At 44.7% G+C, this 20184-nt stretch overlaps 1 protein-coding gene across 1 annotated transcript in view; it reads left to right on the plus strand.

Annotated features, from left to right (window-relative positions):
• Positions 1–3180: 3180 nt before the first annotated feature.
• The window catches only part of slc1a6 (solute carrier family 1 member 6), a 139956-nt gene continuing 122952 nt past the window's right edge, over positions 3181–20184 (plus strand). Inside the window, exon 1 of the mRNA XM_038776362.1 lies at positions 3181–3554. The gene's annotated coding sequence lies outside the window, so the exon portion shown is untranslated. The remainder of the gene's footprint in view (positions 3555–20184) is intronic.

Raw genomic sequence — 20184 nt, forward strand, 5'->3', positions numbered from 1 at the left:
ATTTTTTCCAATTAAGGGGCAATTTAGCGTGGCCAATCCACCTACTCTGCACATTTTTTTGGGTTGTGGGGGTGAAACCCACGCAGACCCGAGGAGAATGTGCAAACTCCACACGGACAGTGACCCAGAGCCGGGATCGAACCTGGGACCTCAGCGCCGTGAGGCGGTTGTGCTAACCACTAGGCCACCGTGCTGCCCTAGAATATAGACAAAAAAGAAAGAAGGGCAAACCCACTGATTGCCATAGTTAGAGCAGAGCCACAGAAAAAGGTAACAATTAAAAAACAGGAGCTGAAAATTGCAATTAGTTCCACCATTGTAAGTGCGACATCAAACAGATTTGGCACTGACCCTGTATCACTCCCCCATGATAGGGCCATGACTGGACAATGCTGATGTCATTTACAGTGCCCACTGAGTATCTGCACTATGGGTAATTGGGAGTGTTATTTTGTGCTCCTTGGAATAGGGAGGTGGTTGATAGGTGTGGTGAGTGGGGGAGAGGACACGTCATTCTGCCTAAAGAAAATGTTGAATCCGGAACTGTTCCTTGCTCATTTTGCCCTTCTCCTAATGGAGATTGATCTCTAATACATCAGTTATTATGGAGAAATGACGCTGCAGAAGGAGGCCATTTGGCCCATTGAGTCTGCAACGACCCTCCGAAAGAGCACTCAGCCCAGGCCCACTCCCCCTGCCCTATCCCCGTAACCCTGCGCATTGATCACGGCCCATCCATCTAACCTGAACCTCTTTGGACACTAAAGGGAAATTTAGCATGGCCAATCCACCTAATCTGTCCATCTTTGAACTGTGAGAGGAAACCCACACAGACATGGGGAGAACGTGCAAACTCCACACAGTCAGGCAAGGCCGGAATCAAACCCGGATCCCTCGCGCTGTAACACAGCAGTGCTAACCACCATGGCACCCTATACAATACGTACACGTGCATCGTGCAAGCTTTCATTACACTGGAGATAGACCCATCCAACTTGTGACGTTGCTGGGTGGGCCATCAGTCTTTCTTCTTCCTGTGATGTCATGGCTAAGTGTAGGTGAGGGGAAGGGGTCTGCAGACGTACCTGCTCCTCCTATTCGAAAGTTTGAACATGCGCGGTAAAGGAAAGATACCCTGCCGAAACAAAACCTCGCCAGGCTGTATGATTTTGTGCCATAAGGGGACTACATTTCTCTGCTGGAAACATGATTCACAATATTACTAGGGAGTTCCATAGTTTATGTATCGCTGTTACAAATGTTTTCCATCTCAATGTAAATAAGACTTTTATTCATAAATATTCATTATCTTCTGTCAATACTGTTCCTATAAAATGACGCAAATGTATACTCCTTTCTTTTTGAATTTTAAAGTTCACCAGAAATTGGCTGATTTGCATAACTTGTTCTTTAGGATCAGCATTACAGGCAAGTGAAGAGAGCGATTGTAGCCTGACAATCATAGAATCCCTACTGTGAAGAAGGAGGCCATTCGGTCCATTTAGTCTGTACCGACGCTCCGAAAGAGCACTCTACCCAGGCCCATGGCCCCTCCGTATTCTCGCCTAACCTTTTGGGCAATTTAGCACGGCTAATCCACCTAACCTGCACATCTTTGGACTGTGGGAGGAAACCGGAGCACCCGGAGGAAACGCACGCACACACGGGGAGAACATGCATACTCCACACAGACAGTGACCCAAGCCGGGAATCGAACCTGAGTCCCTGGCGCTGTGAGGCAGCAGTGCTGAGCACTATGCCACCGTGCCACCCCACAATCTGGAAGGAAGGGGCAGAAGGACAGTTAATATCTCCATAAGACCATAAGAAATAGGAGCAGAATTAGGCACTCGGCCCATCGAGTCTGCTCCGCCATTCAATCATCTCCCTTAGGTCTTACAATCCAAAGCCCCACTGTCTTCCCATGGTTTCCAATTTTAGCCTGCTCTTCTGGCAGTAAATGACAGGATCCTTCTTTAATTAACTGCATTGGACTCCGCCGATGGGATCCGCACCTGATTGCAATTTCGACTCGAGATCTGTGCTGTTGTCGGAAAAGGAGCTGAGTATAGAAGAGGCTGGGAAATCTTTCCCTGTGGGATATGCGTTATTTGTATCAGCTGCCCTTTGACCTGTTGATCATCAAGTCTCGAGGAATAGCGATCAGCAAGATGAATGAAGTTTGTGAGGTACAGATTGCAAAATCTAACAGAGACTGTGGGACACAGCTCACAACTCTGAGAGAAAACCCCGAGACACGGGTTTAGATCTTCCCGGAAATAAAAAACGAAAAACGCTGGAGATAGTTAGCAGATCTGGCAGAATCTGTGGAAAGAGAGACTTAACTGACGTTTCAGGTTGATTCCTTTTCATCAGAACAATTCTGTCGGAAGATTACAAACCCGAAACGCTGGTTCCGTTTCTCTCTCCCCAGATGCTGCCACAGCTGCTGATTATTCCGAGCATTTTCTGTTTTGATTTCCGATTTCCAGCATCCGTAGGATTTTGCTTTTGTTTTAGTTTCCCCCTGGCCTGGCTTTACCTCCTGCTAACATTGCTCTCCCTCACCCCACCCAAACTCTTACCCAAGTGCGAAAGACAGTTCCTTCAGTCCCCGGCAGTGGCTTCCTGCCACCCAACATTCCAGACCCTCCCGCCCGCCATCCGGATGCCATTCCCTCCGTTTACATATGCAAATAAATCCTGGGAGTTTACATTTCGTGAGCCTCGCGCTGCTGGAGTCAGGATGATTTGTCGCCCACTTTGACCAACAACACCAACCCCCTCAAAGAACAGCCAGCCCGAGGTAAATTCAGGGCTTATATGTCCTATTTTAAATAGCAGTACAGCGCAAATATATATTTTGTGTTTCGGTCCTGAATGATATAACGTTCTCATTTCAGTGTTAAAATTTATTTAAACGCAGGTTGAGTGACAAAGCTTTGAATGGAGGGAAATATACACTTGTTTCATAAATAGAAGCTCACAGTAACATTTTGTCTGCTTCACACTGGCATTCTGTCTTCATTATCACCCGCCCTTGAGGTACCTCCAGCTCTGAGAGCGAGAGGGGGATAATGAGCATTGTGGCAGCTGTTAATTCCAGTACTTTCTGATTGGCTGTTGATAAGCATCTACTGCTATTGGCTTTCCCACTTCAATCACAGAAAGGCTTGGCTCTGTTTTCGGATCTTACCATGCATATTGACTGTCCTCTGTGGAACCATTCTGGACTGTGTGATAGAGAGAGTGAGAGCAAAAGGAAAAGATAGAGACGCTACATTCCTGCACTCTTTGCTGCTGTTGCTTGCTGAGCTGGAAGACTGCAAGGGTGATTCTGTAATGTAATTCTGTGCCAACAGAGGACAAAAGAAGAAAAAAATTTGGAGCCAGTGTGAAGAGATTCCTGAACTTGCTTCATTTCCCTGTAGATCGTTCGCACACATCCTGAAAACTTCAACAGCAAAGATCAACAAGTGAACGCTCAGTTAGTGCAACAGTTGTCTCCTGCCCATTAGCAGAATAACAGAGCCAACAGCAGTGTGACTTTTCATGTAAGTAAAACTAAAGAATTTGCGAAATTTTCAGACTGCAAACTCTTGTTCTGAATGGTAAAAATTAACTAACTAGATGCTGTTAAAAGAACAAATTCCAAGAATTTCAAGCCGTTTGTTGATATTTGCTGTAATGTTCAAACAATCGTAGGAATATGTTAGGTAGATTGTTTCTGTTACATTATTTACTCAGTCCACAGTTCTCTAGTGCTACCTCTGTGTTCACTGAATGGCTTTCAGTACTGTGCTGACTCTTTAATGATTAGTGTTGAGGTCTCTGTATAGTGTTGACTGAATTGTGTATGGATTCAAAATTGTGTGGGAAGTATAGTTCCAGAAATCTAAGAAATCCGAGGCACAGGTCCTGAATCTATGAGAGGAGCCCGTCTAAGGGGCATTGAGATGCAAGTCATAAAGTATCAGAGAGACAGAAAAGATGGGTCACCAGTTTAATAAAGACTAAAAATGTCATGAACTATATCCAATATGGATCGAGAGGCACAACACCAATGCCAAGGGAGGTGAAGGTGATGAAATATAGCGGAGAAATGAAATGTTGGAATTATCATATCTGAGAGAGACTGAGAAATGTAGATCATCCAATCTAACGCAAATAGCAAGTCATAGATCAATTGTGAAAAAAAAATTGTGCAGTGCATCTTCAGAAATAAAAGACTGAGACGTAAGTTGTCAACTCTAACATAGACTGGGGGCACTGTCTAATAGAGACAGAAATGCGCAAGTGAGATGCAACTCTGCGAGATGTAACTAAGTCCCAAACACTGAGATACACAGTTCAACAAACCTAATGGAGGCGCAGAAGCAGAGGTCACAAAATCTAACAGAGACTAAGAGGCTCAGTTTGCAAATCCAAGAGAAATTGCGAAATGCAAACTATAAAGCCAATAAATTGAGATCCACTTGCCAAATCTAAGAACTTTTATATGTGGAAGTCATAAAACTCTAATGTGGTTTGATCAGTGCAGGTCTCCAAATCAGAAAGAGAGACTTAGAGAGGCATGACGTTAAATCTGAGAGACTATAAGGTTTAGATGCACAAATCTAATGCCTCTGAGGTTCGGGTTATCAAATTCAAGATAGACTGAAGTATGTAAGTCAGCAAATAAAACAAAACCTTAAAGGCACAGGGTTACCAAATCTAAGAGAAACGGAGAGGGTGAGATTGCAAAATTTAGGCAAGACTAAGAGGTAAAGGTCACCAAATCGAAGAGAAACTGAAGGGTGCAGGTCAGCAACTATGATACAGACCCTTTAGTTGGGGTTTTCTCCTGTGAATTAATCAATCCTGCAAAAATTACTAGTTGAGCTGCAATTCATATATTGTATACATTTTGGAAACCCGCTTTTAGGAGAACTGTCAAGACCATGGAGAGATTTACTATGATGGTGTAAAGGATACAAGGCTTTACCAGCGAGAAGGAACTAGAGAAATTGGGCCCCTCTACATAAGAATAGAAATGGTTAAAATATACGGGCAGAGGGGCAGCACCATGGTTCAGTGGCTAGCACTGCTGCCTCACGGCGCTGAGGTCCCAGGTTCAATCCTGGCTCTGGGTCACTGTCCGTGTGGAGTTTGCACATTCTCCCCGTGTTTGCGTGGATGTGCAAACAAAGATGTGCAGTGTAGGTGGATTGGCCACGCTAAATTGTCCCTTAATTGGGAAAAATTAATTGGGTCCTCTAGATTTTTTTTTAAAAGAAGAAAAAAAAAGGCAGGATGCATAAAGTTGGCTCTTATTGCCTTGAATTGGAAGGTTCAGAGGTCATCTAATCAAAGTACTTCACATTATTAAGAGATTCGATTGGGTAAATAAAGTGAAACTATTTCCTCTGTTGGGGGAGCTTAGGGATCCAGAACAAGAGCATAATCTTAAAATTAGAGTTGGGTTATTGAGGAGTGAAATCAGAAAGCACTTTTCCTCATAAAGTGCAGTGGTAATTTGGAACTGACTCCCAAAAAGGCTTTGTATGCTGAATCAGTTGGAAAATTCATGGCTTGGGTTACTATCAGTGCAAAGAGTGCAAGTGGTGGCTGGCGTCTTGGTGTTTGAGGGGCCAGTTGTCTAGTTCCTCAACAAATAAAAGTTAAAAATAGAGAAAGAAACTGGATCAATAGAGAAAGGGCAGATTAGAGTTAAAGAAAGAGAAGTAAAGCGAAATAAAGCGTGCATTGTAAACTTGGTGGGGGGGACAAACGGGAAGGAAAAGTAAGAAAAAAATTACAACATTTGAAGTTTTGAAAACTTCTGACTATCTGATTACATGTTTCACGTCTTTCCTTTTGTGGGCCCTTGAGGTTGAGTGTTGGAACATAAATCTCATTGATAGAAGGGTCCTTAATGTAATTAAATACCAGCCCTAACTTTCTGCACTGAGTTTAATTTGTTTCAACAGTGCAAACATGGCCGTTTCTTGAAACTAATGGGGAGGTGTTGGCGAGCACCGATTTCACAGGGCTAATGCAGTGGCACAAATCACTCAGCAATTTGCGCCTCATGACGGACCTCTTGCTTGCCACAAGTACTGGGTTTTTGCGCACTTTACACATCTTTTTTTTAAAATTTAGAGTACCCAATTATTTTTTCCAATTAAGGGGCAATTTAGCGTGGCCAATTTAACCTGCACATCTTTGGGTTGTGGAGGCGAAACCCACGCAGACACGGGGAGAATGTGCAAACTCCACACGGACAGTGACCCAGGGCCGGGATTCGAACCCGGGTCCTCAGCGCCGTAGGCAGCAATGCTAACCACTGTGCCATCGTGCTGCCCTCACTTTACACATCTAACCTGCTGTTATTTCCTCATCAAATTGAGGGCCATTTGTTAGGTTTTCGGTGGTAATTCCTGAATAGGTTACATTTTATTTGTCACATTTTAAGATTATTTTAAGATTCTATCTAGATTGAAGCATTAACTTCCTCCTGGATGACCGAGGGTACCAAAGGTAATATAATTTGTTACAGATATTAAAGAAAATAAAGCAATTATTATTTTTGCTAGAGGTATCAGATAACTTGAAAGTCCAGGATTTAAATTCTTACGGGTCTCAAATCACACAGACATTAACTAAAAATATAACAGAGGAAACCTAAGAATAAGTTCTTATTTGTAGAGTTGATGTACAATTGCGACTTAGCATGTTGAACAGCTCAGACAGTTTTAGGCTGTTCAGGATTCAATCTTCAATCGTATCTCTGGTCCGATGCCAAAGGTAAAAGTAAAAAAGCATTCGAGATCTGGCAATTATGCTACTATTAGAATTCCTGAGGATGTGCAAAAATAATCAATGATGCAAAAATTATGGAATCATAGCAAACTAGAACAGAAGAGGGACATTCGGCCCATTTACTAGATCTTTGAACGGGGGTCATACTTAGCCCCAGATCCCCAACTTTAAAATTCATTTTTAAAAGAAATATCAAATGAGTTCAAAAGGTTCAGACACAATAATGATAAATCTGCCATAGTAAAATGGGAAATATTTAAGGCGGCATTGTGGCACTGCTGCCTAACAGCGCCAGGGTTCAATTCCCAACCTTGGGTGACTGTGTGGAGTTTGCTTCGGTTGCAATGTCTGCATGAGTTTCCTTTGGTTGCTCAGGTTTCTTCCCACAGTCCAAAGATGTGTGGGTTAGGTGGACTGGCCATGCTAAAAATTGCACCTTAGTGTCCAAAAATTAGGCGGGGATAAGGTGGGATCAGTGCAGACTCGATGGACTGAATAGCCTCCTTCTGCACTGTAGGTGTTCTATGATTCTACCTGTGCATGACTTACAATAGATATACAGTATGGAAAAATAAAATCAGATCAAAGAGCAATGTGGTTAATTATGGGCGGGAAGAACAAAGAATATGTTTTCCACTTGCTCAGGCCAACGGCAGATAAGTGGAATAGGCACTGGGCAAATCAAAAATGTGTCCGTTGCTTTGTTTTTTTTTCAAAAATACATTTACTTTCTAAATAATCTAAAAAATACTACAAGACATTTCAAAATGACCATTACAAAAAGTGCAATAAGATTCAAATTTTCTACAGACATCACGTTGCACTCTAAGGTTGTTCAATACAATGGTGATACATGTAAAATTTACTTTGCACGTTCAATGTGATTAATTCAGCCCGAAAGGTTCTACACAATGCTAGCCCCTTGGTGCACTCGCTGAAAGGCTTCAGACAGCAATCTTTCCCCATTGCACCACTGCAGTGGCTGCCCTGCTCCATACTGTCCAAGTGCAGTTTTCCAGCAGATTTTGTTTTCAGGTCAGTTCAAAGTGGTCTGACTGGAAAGTAACCAGAGCTTAACTTTAAAAATTATTATTAAAGTATTTAAACAAAACCCAATTTGATTTTCCATTTGATTAGGACAGGATTATCCTGCACATTCTCCACACTCGCCTCAATCAAATAATTCAGATTCATTGAGGGACTGGACCCATATATGTCATATACCTTTCAATGTAGATAGATGCAATTTGATGCATTTGGATCTGAGTAATTCCAGGCATGGATACACCACGCAAGATTATCTTCTAAAGACAGGAGAATGGCTTGGGGGTTATTGTAGATGCAACATTGAAGGTCCAACTTGCAGTCCACTGAGGTCACATAGAAAGCAGATAGAGATGATGCATTGACTGATATGATAAAAAGGGTAAAACTAGGAATACAATAATGGTTTGTCATGTCCAAAATCAGTTTCCGAATTCTTTTTGATGACAATCTTGTTGGCATATTGCGGGAATAATTTCTTACTGTTGAATTTGGCTTCAAAAACTCATTGCTGGTTCCGTCTTTACCCCTCAGACTGCCTATCTTACATTTGTTTTAAGATGCCTGTCTTGCTTCTAACGATTTTTGTCACCTTTCTCCCGACAGGCTATGTAGAGCTCACTTTTTCAGTGGTCTTATTAATCCATTTCAAGCCATGTAGCTTTTATCAGCACTCACTAGCTGTTACTGTGTACATCTCCTACATGCCCAGTCAAATGTTCTTAAAGGTATTCTATTTCTCGAAAACCGTGGGTTGCTTGAATATGACCACCCTGCTTTTAAGTTTTATTCTTGTGTTGCAAGGGCAATTAGAGATGGGCGCAATTGCTGGCTTTGCCAATGACACTATCATCCTATTAAAGAATAAAAACTATAGATTGTATATCTGGGTATTAGTTTGTAAACAAAGTGGAAAGCTTAACATTTCACTTAAAACTGATCATAGGAGCTATAATTCAGAGAAAAAAAGAAATTACACTGATCCTAATTATGCCAACTCCCCTCAATGGCCAGTTCCATGCTTTATTTTGCATATGCATATTTGTCCAACTGAGCAAGCTCTCGTCATTTAATCAACTGCCAAAGGGACCACCTGCACAAATAGCAGAAATTCGAAGGAATAATGTATGAACCTATCTTACAACTAAATTATGAAATGATGGGATTCTGCATGTTCAGATTTTATGTTTGAAATTTACTGGATAAAGTGAGGAAAGAAGGCCCCCGGGCAGCACGGTGGCACAGTGGGTTAGCCCTGATGCCTCACGGCGCCACGGTCCCCGATTCGATCCCAGTTCTGGATCAGTGTCCGTGTGGAGTTTGCACATTCTCCCCGTGTTTGCGTGGGTTTCACCCCCACAACCCAAATATATGCAAGCTAGGTGGATTGGCCACGCTACATTGCCCCTTAATTCGAAAAAATGAATTGGGTACTCTAAATTTATTTTTCTTTAATTAAAAAAAAAGAAAGACCCCCATGTAAAAGAGTTGTGCAAAACCCAAGCATGGGGGCACAGTGGTTAGTACTGGTGTCTCACAGCGCCTGGGACCCGGGTTCAATTCTGAACTATGAGTGACTGTGTGGAGTTTGCACATTCTCCCTGTGTTTGTGTGAGTTTCCTCCGGGTGCTCCGGTTTCCTCCCACAGTCCAAAGATGTGCAGGTTTGGTGGATTGGCCACTCTAAATTGTTCCTTAGTGTCCAGAGGTTGGATGGGTTACGGGGTTAGGGCAGGAGTGTGGGCCTGGGTGTCGGAGGGTCAGTTCAGACCTGATGGCCCAAATGGCCTCCTTCTGAACTGTGGGGATTCTATCGATAGTTTACCATTACAATTAGCTACTGCAATTATGCCTGGAACAAATTATTTCTTTCTAACCAGCTACTTTTTCACTGCTGCCAAATCCAAAACATTTCAGGTAAATTTGCAGCTCTTAATCGCATGCCAGGCATGTCAACACTGCAGAGGACAGAAGTTCACAAGTTCAATCTGCACATTACAACTGGAACTATTGTCACAATGAAACCTTTAAGGGGATTCTCACAACAAATCCCTTGACCACAACTCAACTGTGAGATCCACGTTCCCTATTCACATGCCAATAGCCTGCAGAATTAGCTGATATAAATTAATTTATGTGCTCTTTAAACTTGCACTCTCCGAAGTCAACCTTCTCTGCTTCCAGAATAAGATACTGATAACAGAAAGGAGCAGGTTTAAACTAGAGGACGCCACCAAAATGTCAAGCTCCATGATTCCATTTCAGAGGTCACACTGGATACTGTGATAGAGCAAAGAATGAGTGAAGCTGGTGTCCAACGCCAAGCCAAATATTTGTGTCCCTGTCTACTCATGCACAATTATACAATTCAGTGCAATACTGTCACACAGTGTATGTTGAAACATAAGCACTGTTTATGCGGTCTTTTTCAGTCAAGATTGTTGTGTTTTGGAATTTGGAATAACTCAGGCTGCCACTTGATGTAGTTTTGAGTAAAAGATGATCCAGACTTTGAAGTGAGTTCCATGGGTTTTATTGAACTATTAGCACAGTTCTCAATGAATTTGACTCTCAGCTAATCTAAATGTAGAAACTCAGTCTAACTGAACCAGCCTTGCTCTAAGCCACGTGCTGGGGTGAGATGCTGAGGATACACCCTGTCTCACTCTGTAGGTGTTGGTCCGTGGAAAGAGGCGGGGTGTGAGTGCCTCATCCCTTTTATAGTGAGATAACACCCCTGAGTGTCCTGACTGCTCATTGGTCGTGTCCTATTCTATGTGTTCATTAGCTGCATGTTTGCATATCATGACAAATATAGGGGGTCATTCTCCGAGCCCTGCGCAGGGCCGGCGAATCGCCGCAACCGCGCCACGACGCCGGTGCACGATTCTCTGAGGTGCGGAGAATCGGCGCCATTTGCGGCGGCGCGTTTGGCTGATTCTCCGGCCCGGATGGGCTGAGCCGCCGCGCCGATACGACAGAGCCCCGCCGCCACCATTCACCCCTGGTCACTGCCAGCAGGAACTCTGCGGGAACGGTCGGGGCAGCCTGTGGTGGGGGGGAGGGGTGCTCCTTCACTGGGGGGCGACCTCTGATGGGGTCTGGCCCGCGATCAGGGCCCACCAATTGGTGGGCCGGCCTCCCCCCCCCCCCCCCCCCCCCCCCCCCACCCCAACGGGCCTTCTTTCTGGCGCGGCCGGCCTCTGAACACCGACTCCATCTTGAGTTGGGGCCGGCGCGCCAAAGAAGTCCCCCGCGCATGCACAGGATGGCACGGCCCAATTGTGCCCTGTGGGGGCCAGAATCGTACTTAACCGGGCTCTGTTCGTGCCATCGTGAAACGCGACAGCGTTCACAACAGCGCGAATTCTTTGGCCCAATATTGGAGAATCGCCCCCATAGTTTTGGTTTTTGTACTCGGGATGATCAACATGCCAACAATGCTAGGGCAATCCAGCAGTTCACGGAGCCTTGTGTCATTCACACCAACTGATGCAAACACGAGCATAGTGACGTCTATCCCAGAGGATTCAGTCAGTCAGCATCAGGAGAGTTAGAGAGTGCGCATGAGGACAACCAGGTAGTGCCAAGAATGAAAGAGTATAAGTAATCTACTGATTAAAGGACCAGTTTGATTCTTTTCCCAGCTGTTGTAACTAGGATTTTGAACACCTCAAACTAGGCTTTATAAAAGGAGATTGATGCTTCATCAGGATCTTTGTACAGACAGAGAATGTTGACAAGCATGAAACGACCAGGTGGTTTATCAGGACTGCTCCACATGCAGCGCGGTAGCACAGTGGTTGGCACAGTTGCTTCACCAGGGTCACAGGTTCGATTCCCGGCTTGGGTCACTGGCTGTGCGGAGTCTGAATTTTCTCCCCGTGTCTGCGTGGGTTTCCTCCGGGTGCTCTGGTTTCCTCCCACAGTCCAAAGATGTGCAGGTTAGGTGGATTGGCCATGCTATGTTTTTGGACACCTTTTGGGGATATGGTGGAGGTGTGGGGCTGATGTGGGGTGCTCTTTCCAAGGGCCGGTCTAGACTCAATGGGCCGAATAGCTTCCATCTGCACTGTATATTCTATGTTCAATGATAGCTGCAGTATTACAACTAGACATTTCCCACTTATCAGCCATGATCCCACCAAAGTAATCTCCCAAGAGAGACAACCAAAACCCCAGGTCGGGGGGGGGGCCGGAGTGACCTGGTATATGATCGGGACTCACCGATCGGCGGGCCGGTCTCTCTGTCGGCAGGTCTCTGACGTCGGTCACGCACTCGTTGATGGCGCCCCCTAGCACATGGCGCCCCCTAGCACATGGCGCCCCGGGCGACTGCACGAGTTGCCGGTACCTTGAGCCGGCCCTGGCACCCCAGTTTTATGCCATCCAACTGCAAATTATTAATCCCAATTGATTAACAATTCGCAGAATGCATCGTAAATACTGTTATACCATCTCTCGTGAATGTTCAGGCTTTCATGTTCAGTTTGGCGTTTAGGTTGAAACCTTTGAAAATGATGCAAACTCTAATCGCTGCTCACACAGATCCATTCCCAACAGCAAGGGTGTGGCTAGAGTAGCCACAGTGAAGCTGTGCCTCAAAACACATCATAGCCACTCTATCCAGCCTCCACCCCATACAAGTCCCAAACAGCTGGTTTACAGTCACAGCAGATATGGCTGAATCAGTTTCCGATCCATCTCAGGATGCAGCATAGAGAGGTTATAAAGCAGTATTTTTCATACTTTTTTTCCGGGGACCCATTTTTACCAACCGGCCAACCTTCATGACCCATGCCGGCCGACCTTCGCAACCGATGCCGGCAGACCTTTGTGAGCCACGCCAGCCGACCTTCATGGCCCACGCCGGCTGATCTTCGTGGCTACGCCAGCCGACCTTCATGGCCCAAGCCGGCTGACCTTCGCGACTCTCCATTTTCTCTTACCTTGTTTGCTGCTGACAAAAATGGAGGAAATGGTTTTGGGTCCCTTTGGCCCTCGTACACGCTCCTCCAATGGAACCTGTTGGATGAAGGTGAAGCCTTCCGGTGTCGGAAAGTATGGAGTCTCCATTGTCCAAAGTTTTGAATTTTTTTCCTGTAAAATTTTATCAATAAAACCCCACCCCGAACTTGTAAAAGAAAACGAATAAAATAAAATGAATAAAATAAAATAAATAATACCCCCTGAACTTGTAAAAAAAAGCTGCGACCATTTAAAAAAAAGCAACTGCACCGTGCATGCGTACCCGATCACCGGTGCACATGTGCATAATTTTGCGTATACACACCGATGATCTGGCATGCATGCACAGTGCAGCCGCATTTTCTTTACATGTTCGCGGCCATTTTGAAGGCCGTTCGCAGCCGGCGTTATTAAAAGCCCGCTGCTGTGGCTATTGCGCGCGGATTTGTGCGATCGGGAGCACCGCGACCCTCCCGACACCCGCCCCCGAGTTTGACAATGCCTGGTATAGTCATCTAAATATAAAGTGACCTCCACTGAAGAATACTTCATGAACATCAGGCACTGGTACAGCTCAACAAAAAAGATCCATTATGCAATTTGAAGATGAGCAGGAGAGTTCTTCTAGTGTCCCAGACAACCCCTCAACCAACATTGATTAAAGCAGATTATTTGATAATTGCTACTCTGTGCTAATTGGCTGCTTTTGTTTGTTGACACTACAATAGTGATTGTACTTCCTTGGCTCTCAAGTGCTTTGGGACATCATTAGGCTATGAAAGGCACGGCAGCACGGTGGCACAGTGGTTAGCATTGCTGCCTACGGCGCTGAGGACCCGGGTTCGAATCCCGGCCCTGGGTCACTGTCCGTGTGGAGTTTGCACATTCTCCCAGTGTCTGCGTGGGTTTCGCCCCCATAACCCAAAAGATGTGCAGGTTAGGTGAATTGGCCATGCTAAATTGCCCCTTAATTGGAAAAAATAATTGGGTACTCTAAATTTATTTTTAAAAAAGGATATGAAAGGCACTATATATATTCAAAAACTTCATTATTTGTATGGACAGCTCACAGAACAGTGAGCAGCAACAATAAGGAAAACTAACTAATTTAGGATGCATGGCGCGAGAGATGAAGCACAAGCTCGAGGATGTGAATGTATCTGCAAGGCATTGCTATGGCCACCTCTGTAATATCTGGTATATTTCCAACCATTACAAGGGTATCCACACATTGCAGGTGAGCAGAAAAGTGGCAATCAAACTGATACTGAGCTGACGCTATCCGACCTATGCAGAGAAGATGATATTCTTGGGACATTTTATGGCTCAACAAAAATTTTAATTACGTTTGTTACAGAAATAGATAAATTGAATGTCGATAACGGGACATCGACTCCAGCTTAGAAGACGTAAATTGCACAGGCAGTTTAGATTTAATGCTTTGGAAAGAGAATTATAAATAGCTGAAGTGCCCAGTGCAAGGAGGCAGTGAAGGCAGATCATCTGGAAATATTTACGGGAGAATGAAGTACTTGATGTGGTGATATGCATCACTGTAAATAGACAAGGGGTTAATGTAAATACACGTAGACTAGCTAGCCACGAGAGGGAGCACCAGAGACATGACACTGACAGTCAACCAATAGGCCAGTAAAATAGGACACAACCAATGGGCATTCACGACACACACAAAGGTGATACTACCACAGGGGGGCATTACACCAACCCATATATAAGGACACAGCACACATGATCTTCCTCTTTCCAGTGGAGACACTTAGTGAGTGCAGACAGGGTTGATTGAACACATCACACCCACCACGTGGATTGTAGCAGACTGGTTAGATAGTCTGAGTAGCTATAGCAGGATTAACAGGAGAGTCAAATCCAAGTAGGAGAATCATTAACAGTTTAATAAATATGTTAAAGCTATCTCCACGTCGGAATCTTCCTTTACCAGAGTGCACATTAAGGAAGCAGCTTATGCTACGACAAGAGCATAACAAAACACTTGAGGGAACGGATGACTGAAATGCTTTTCAGGCCAGCTGTATGGATTGCTGATCCTTTTACAGTTTTGTATTTTCCTAAGTTCTTTTCATCATAAAGAGATTGTTGCAGAATTCGAACCTACTGAGATAGTACTTAATTCGCCTGCACTGAAATCAATCATGATCTATTTTGATGCTCCTAAAGAAAACAGAGGTCAAAATATGAAGCATTTAAATAGTTCAGCATCTGCCTTTTCTCCACCCCCTACTGTTTGGTTCAGAGGGGTTCCTGCACGTATACCAATATAGGGTCACAGGATGCCTATGTTAGCCTAAATGTTAAAGGCTGTATCATATAGGCATGCATGTCTGGTAAACCCGAAGGCAACAATTTAACATTTCTTTTGAATATGGCTAAAAGGGCACTGAAGGCTGATGAACGTTTTTGTTACAAACCTGCATTCTTGTCACTCATACAGCATGAATTCACTGGGTGATACAAGAAGAAGTTCCCTCAGGTAAAAGTTGATTATCCATTCCTTTTATGTTGGTGAAAATTGGGGCCGTGCAGAGTTTAACTCTCAGGATATCCACACCATTCGGTGCTGTGCTTGGAATAATGCTGTCTCAAAACAGTTGCTCATTGAAAGGAATCTAAAGAACATCTGCTGTTTCTTTTTGAGTTCATCTCAAAGTGAAATGGTAGGTAAAGTACAAATAGTTGACAAAGGGATCAAGACAATCAAGGAGTCCAAGTATGTGGAAAATGGTACAAAGTTATTAGAATTAACTTTCTAAAGAAGCATTTTGTCAATGATAACAACTCCGACTAACACATGCCAACTGACTGTATTCTGTTTGACCTAATGTTAACTGCATACAGTTTGCTATAAAGTGCACACAGTCTGCCTAAATTACAAATAAATACACAAATAATATGACATAAGCTGGTATGATATAAATCATACACGGGTCAGTAAGATTTATGTTGCCACGATAATTGCTGCCATAAGTATGATGGTGCAAGCTATTCATCTGCCAGGCCACAGACTGGGTTAAAGTGTTGCACTACAAGTGTCACAAGATGGTTGAATGATTGCATATCTGGCATCACCGGGTACATGAGACTCCAGATCACCCTGAACGTATGTGGTCCACAGGCTGTCAATTATAGGGCTATCTGGTGCTCAATCTCAATGATATTGTTGGCCTGGAAAAAATAACGCATTCATTCAGGGTACTGATTCCAGTCTTCAACACCGGCGTCAAATGCATCTGACCGCCCAAACAGAGGCACGGCAGATCAAAGAAAACCAATCCTGGGTCCAGAAAATCAGGGAGGTGGCTCAGCTGAGTAGGTTGCAGCATCAGCAGCAAGCCAGTTTACTCCTCATCGGCAGTTTAATTAGGACATGGGGAGTCCACATCGAGTGAAATAAGAAACAAAGCTTTATTTACACAAACGATATGTACACTACCTGGTGGATCCCTACTGGATTAATTCGGAGATCGGTGCTTTTGTGGCCGACTTTATGCACATGGGTTGATTGTGAGTTCGGACTCCTCCAGGAGCACGGGGAAGGTGAGCATTCCCGCTCCGTGGGTTCCATGCGGAATATTACACTCACCCTATCACAACCGCTGGACTTAAGTTAATTTTAATCATTGAGTTGGACTCCAGATTTTCTGTGCTAATCTTTGAGACTGTCAGGTAAAGGTGTGAAAAATGGCTGCAGAAATCCAGCACCTGCAGCAGTTTAATTGGTCAAGCAACATCACAGAATAACAACTCACAGCAGCCTCTCTTGAAGAAGCAGGAAGGAATCAGGAAGGAATCGTACATGGATGAGAGTTGGGTCGAGTGATGAGCCCACATTGTTCTTTTAAATTTTGTCAGGCACTCGCCTCACCTAGCAACGATAATGTTGTAAGCTGGTGTGCCTAGCAACCAGCATTGCTGAGGCAAGAGTGATGAAAAATGGAACATATGGCTTGGCAGAGTTATTATCACCTCATTTAAATACACCCACCCAAGTACATCCAGAGTTCACTGGAACTGACTCTAGAAATTCTGCCGAAGGAAAGAAATGGCAGGAATCCGAGATAACAAGTAGACTAACAAGTATTTCTGCTCGAGTCAGTACCTGTGTAAAGACAGCAGAGAATGAGGTTAGATACTGACACAGACTGTGTAGGGCAATAGGACTGCATGAACAGTTTTCAGGTGGACACATGCTCAGGGATTGATGGATAATCCTGCAGACTGAGGTGCATAGACTAATAAAAATTGCAAACAGTGACATAATTGAAACTCTACTGAAATAGGCTGTGTGCCGCGTGTCAAACATAAACTGTGTGCAACTTCTTCTGTCACAGCCTCGAAACAGAGGGCTGAACATTCCTCTCTCTCCACTGGGAAAGTGGTCGGGCAGGATTTCTGCCCACCTGAGTGAGCCTATTGGAAATTTGTTTAGTTTTCCTTGGGCAGGGGAGGAAGCGCAGACGGCCTTGATTTACACAGGGGTTGGAGGCTCCCTGCTCCCTGACTGGTTTACTGTCATGCAGAAGCAATACGATACAGTGCAGCTGTAAAAGGGCACAGCTACTTTGGGGAAGCACACGGAATTGGAGACACTGTGGAAGTGGCAGAAGAAGGGGCAGCTCCCAGCGCGTTCGCTGTGGCACGAACCCCAGATTTCAGATAGCTTCTGCCGATGTCTTGAGATAATGACAATAATTCTAAAAAGGAAGCAATACTTCCTGGAGGGAGTGACTCGGGCAGTCAATGCCATCCCCACGTCTTGTCGCAAAGGTGCAGAAAAAAGTTTGAAAACCTTACGGGGGTTAACCTCGCTTCAAAAAGGCACAAGAACATCGTGAAACTCTGTCAAATGCATGATTCACATTCACGTCCAACATCCCCTCACTGTGGAATTAAGGATATAATCTTTAGTGAGTTAACACAACGCTCAGTTATTCACAAATCACTGACTGTTGATCAGGGAAAGCTCCCAGCTACTTGCTGAGGGGCAGCAGGGTAGCATGGTGGTTAGCATAAATGCTTCACAGCTCCAGGGTCCCAGGTTCGATTCCCGGCTGGGTCACTGTCTGTGTGGAGTCTGCACGTCCTCCCCCTGTGTGCGTGGGTTTCCTCCGGGTGCTCCGGTTTCCTCCCACAGTCCAAAGATGTGCGGGTTAGGTGGATTGGCCATGCTAAATTGCCCGTAGTGTCCTAATAAAAAAGTAAGGTTAAGGGGGGGGGGTTGTTGGGTTACGGGTATAGGGTGGATACGTGGGTTGAGTAGGGTGATCATGGCTCGGCACAACATTGAGGGCCGAAGGGCCTGTTCTGTGCTGTACTGTTCTATGTTCTACTTGGCCATCACGTAGGAAGACGGTGGGAGATGGGGAACTGGGAGATCAGCTGGAAAGCACAGGTTGGTTAAAAGTAATGATTGTCTGCAGTTCTTTGTGCTTTCCTGACCTTTAAGGAAAACAAAAGGTGTCTTTTCAATGTTTCCAATCAATACAACTTCCATGATGCGTGTTCCCATGCTCAAATCTATTTATTTTATATATTCCAGGTCATTCTCAGCAACACTCTGAACCTCAGTCAGAAGAACTTCACTTCCACTGTTGTAATGACCGCCTCACCCACACCTTCATGGCACCTGGTGTACTCAAACACTAACTCAGATACATCCAGATGGGGGGAGGGTTGGTGAGTCCAAGAGGATATCACAGTGTGATGCACAACACACTAGTGGGCAGCAGCACCTTGGGTATGGGCAACATGGTAGCACAGTGGTTAGGACTGTTGCTTCACAGCGCTAGGGACCCGGGTTCGATTCCCGGCTTGGGTCACTGTCTGTGCGGAGTCTGCACGTTCTCCCCGTGTCCGCGTGGGTTTCCTCTGGGTGCTCCGGTTTCCTCCCACAAGTCTCGAAAGACGTGCGTGTTAGGTGACTTGGACATTCTAAATTCTCCTTCTGTGTACCCAAACAGACGCCAGAGTGCGGCAACTCGGGGATATTCACAGTAACTTCATTGCAGTGCTAATGTAAGCCTACTTGTGACTCTAATAAAGATTATTATTATTATTACAAAAGAGTGGAAGGACAGGAGAAATCTAAATCTGAACAGAGGGCTAAGAAGTGCTTGTTCTTGGATGAGGAGCCAAAGGACCTAGATCCTAAGAGCCAGGTGAACAACTAGAAAATGATACCAGAAGGTTAGAATGCAGATAATAATAATAATTATTATTATGCAGATGGTTTCCATGAATCTGCTGCCAATGATGGATAAATTACAAGAGTCCAATGCTCAGATTTGCAACACGATGAAGGAAATTTACTAGCCCATGCATATGGCAGTCCAGGATAGATTTGTGGCTGTGAAGCAGGGAAGGGGCTATTGCCTCTGTAAAAGCAGTAACGACCTCTCCAATTGACCTCTCGTGAGATAACCTAACACCATAGCTAAGGAATTCCATGATTACTCGGTCTGTTTTGTTAACAATTGGGAACCCAAATCAACGATTGTTCAGCACCAGTGATTGGCCAGGTAGAGTAGCTGAAGATGCAACTGTCTTTCTAGGACTGTCACTCCTGTGGTTCGCTCTTGGCAGCTTTTCTCTGACACCATCATGAGGGTCAGGTCACACTTGCAAATAAAAGTGAGACTCAGCTAGAAGCGGGTCTTTCAAGGACATCAGCTTCATTGGGAAACGCATCACTTCATCCTCTAATGCTCCAACAGAAAATATCCACCTCATACCTCTCAACTTCCTGACAGTAAGCACTTATATAGGGTAGGAGCTCAAATAAGCAATGCTATACGATGGGTAAACTTGGCAGAATGATGTTCCCATAGGGAAAAAGATTAATTTCCACATAACATTTCTAGTACTCATTAAAACTCTAAGATACTATTATGGGTCTAAAATGTAAAAGGCTCAAAAGGTTCCAGGAAAGGTTGGCAGGCTCCCGAAAGCTACATCCTCCAAACTGCTCCACTGGCCTTGTGAAACGGTGGCACAGTGATTAGCACTGCTGCCTCACAGCACCAGGAACTCAGGTTCAATTCCAGCCTTGGGTAACTGTTTGTTTGGAGTTTACACGTTCTCCAGGCGTCTCTGTTGCTTTCCTCCAGGTGCTCCGGTTTCCTCCCACAGTCCAAAGATGTGCAGGTTAGGTGGGTTGGTCATGCTAAAATTGCCTCTTAGTGTCCAAAGATGTGTAGGTGAGGTGGGGTTAAGGGGACAGTGCGTGGGAGTGGGGCTGGGTGGGGTGCTCTTTCGGAACTTGGTGCAGACTCAATGGGCCAAATAGCCTCCTTCCGTACTGTAGAAATTCTATGGGAACCATAAATCTTTGCAATAC

The sequence above is a fragment of the Scyliorhinus canicula genome, chromosome 18 (assembly GCF_902713615.1).
Source record: "Scyliorhinus canicula chromosome 18, sScyCan1.1, whole genome shotgun sequence".
NCBI classification, from domain to species: Eukaryota; Metazoa; Chordata; class Chondrichthyes; order Carcharhiniformes; family Scyliorhinidae; genus Scyliorhinus; species Scyliorhinus canicula.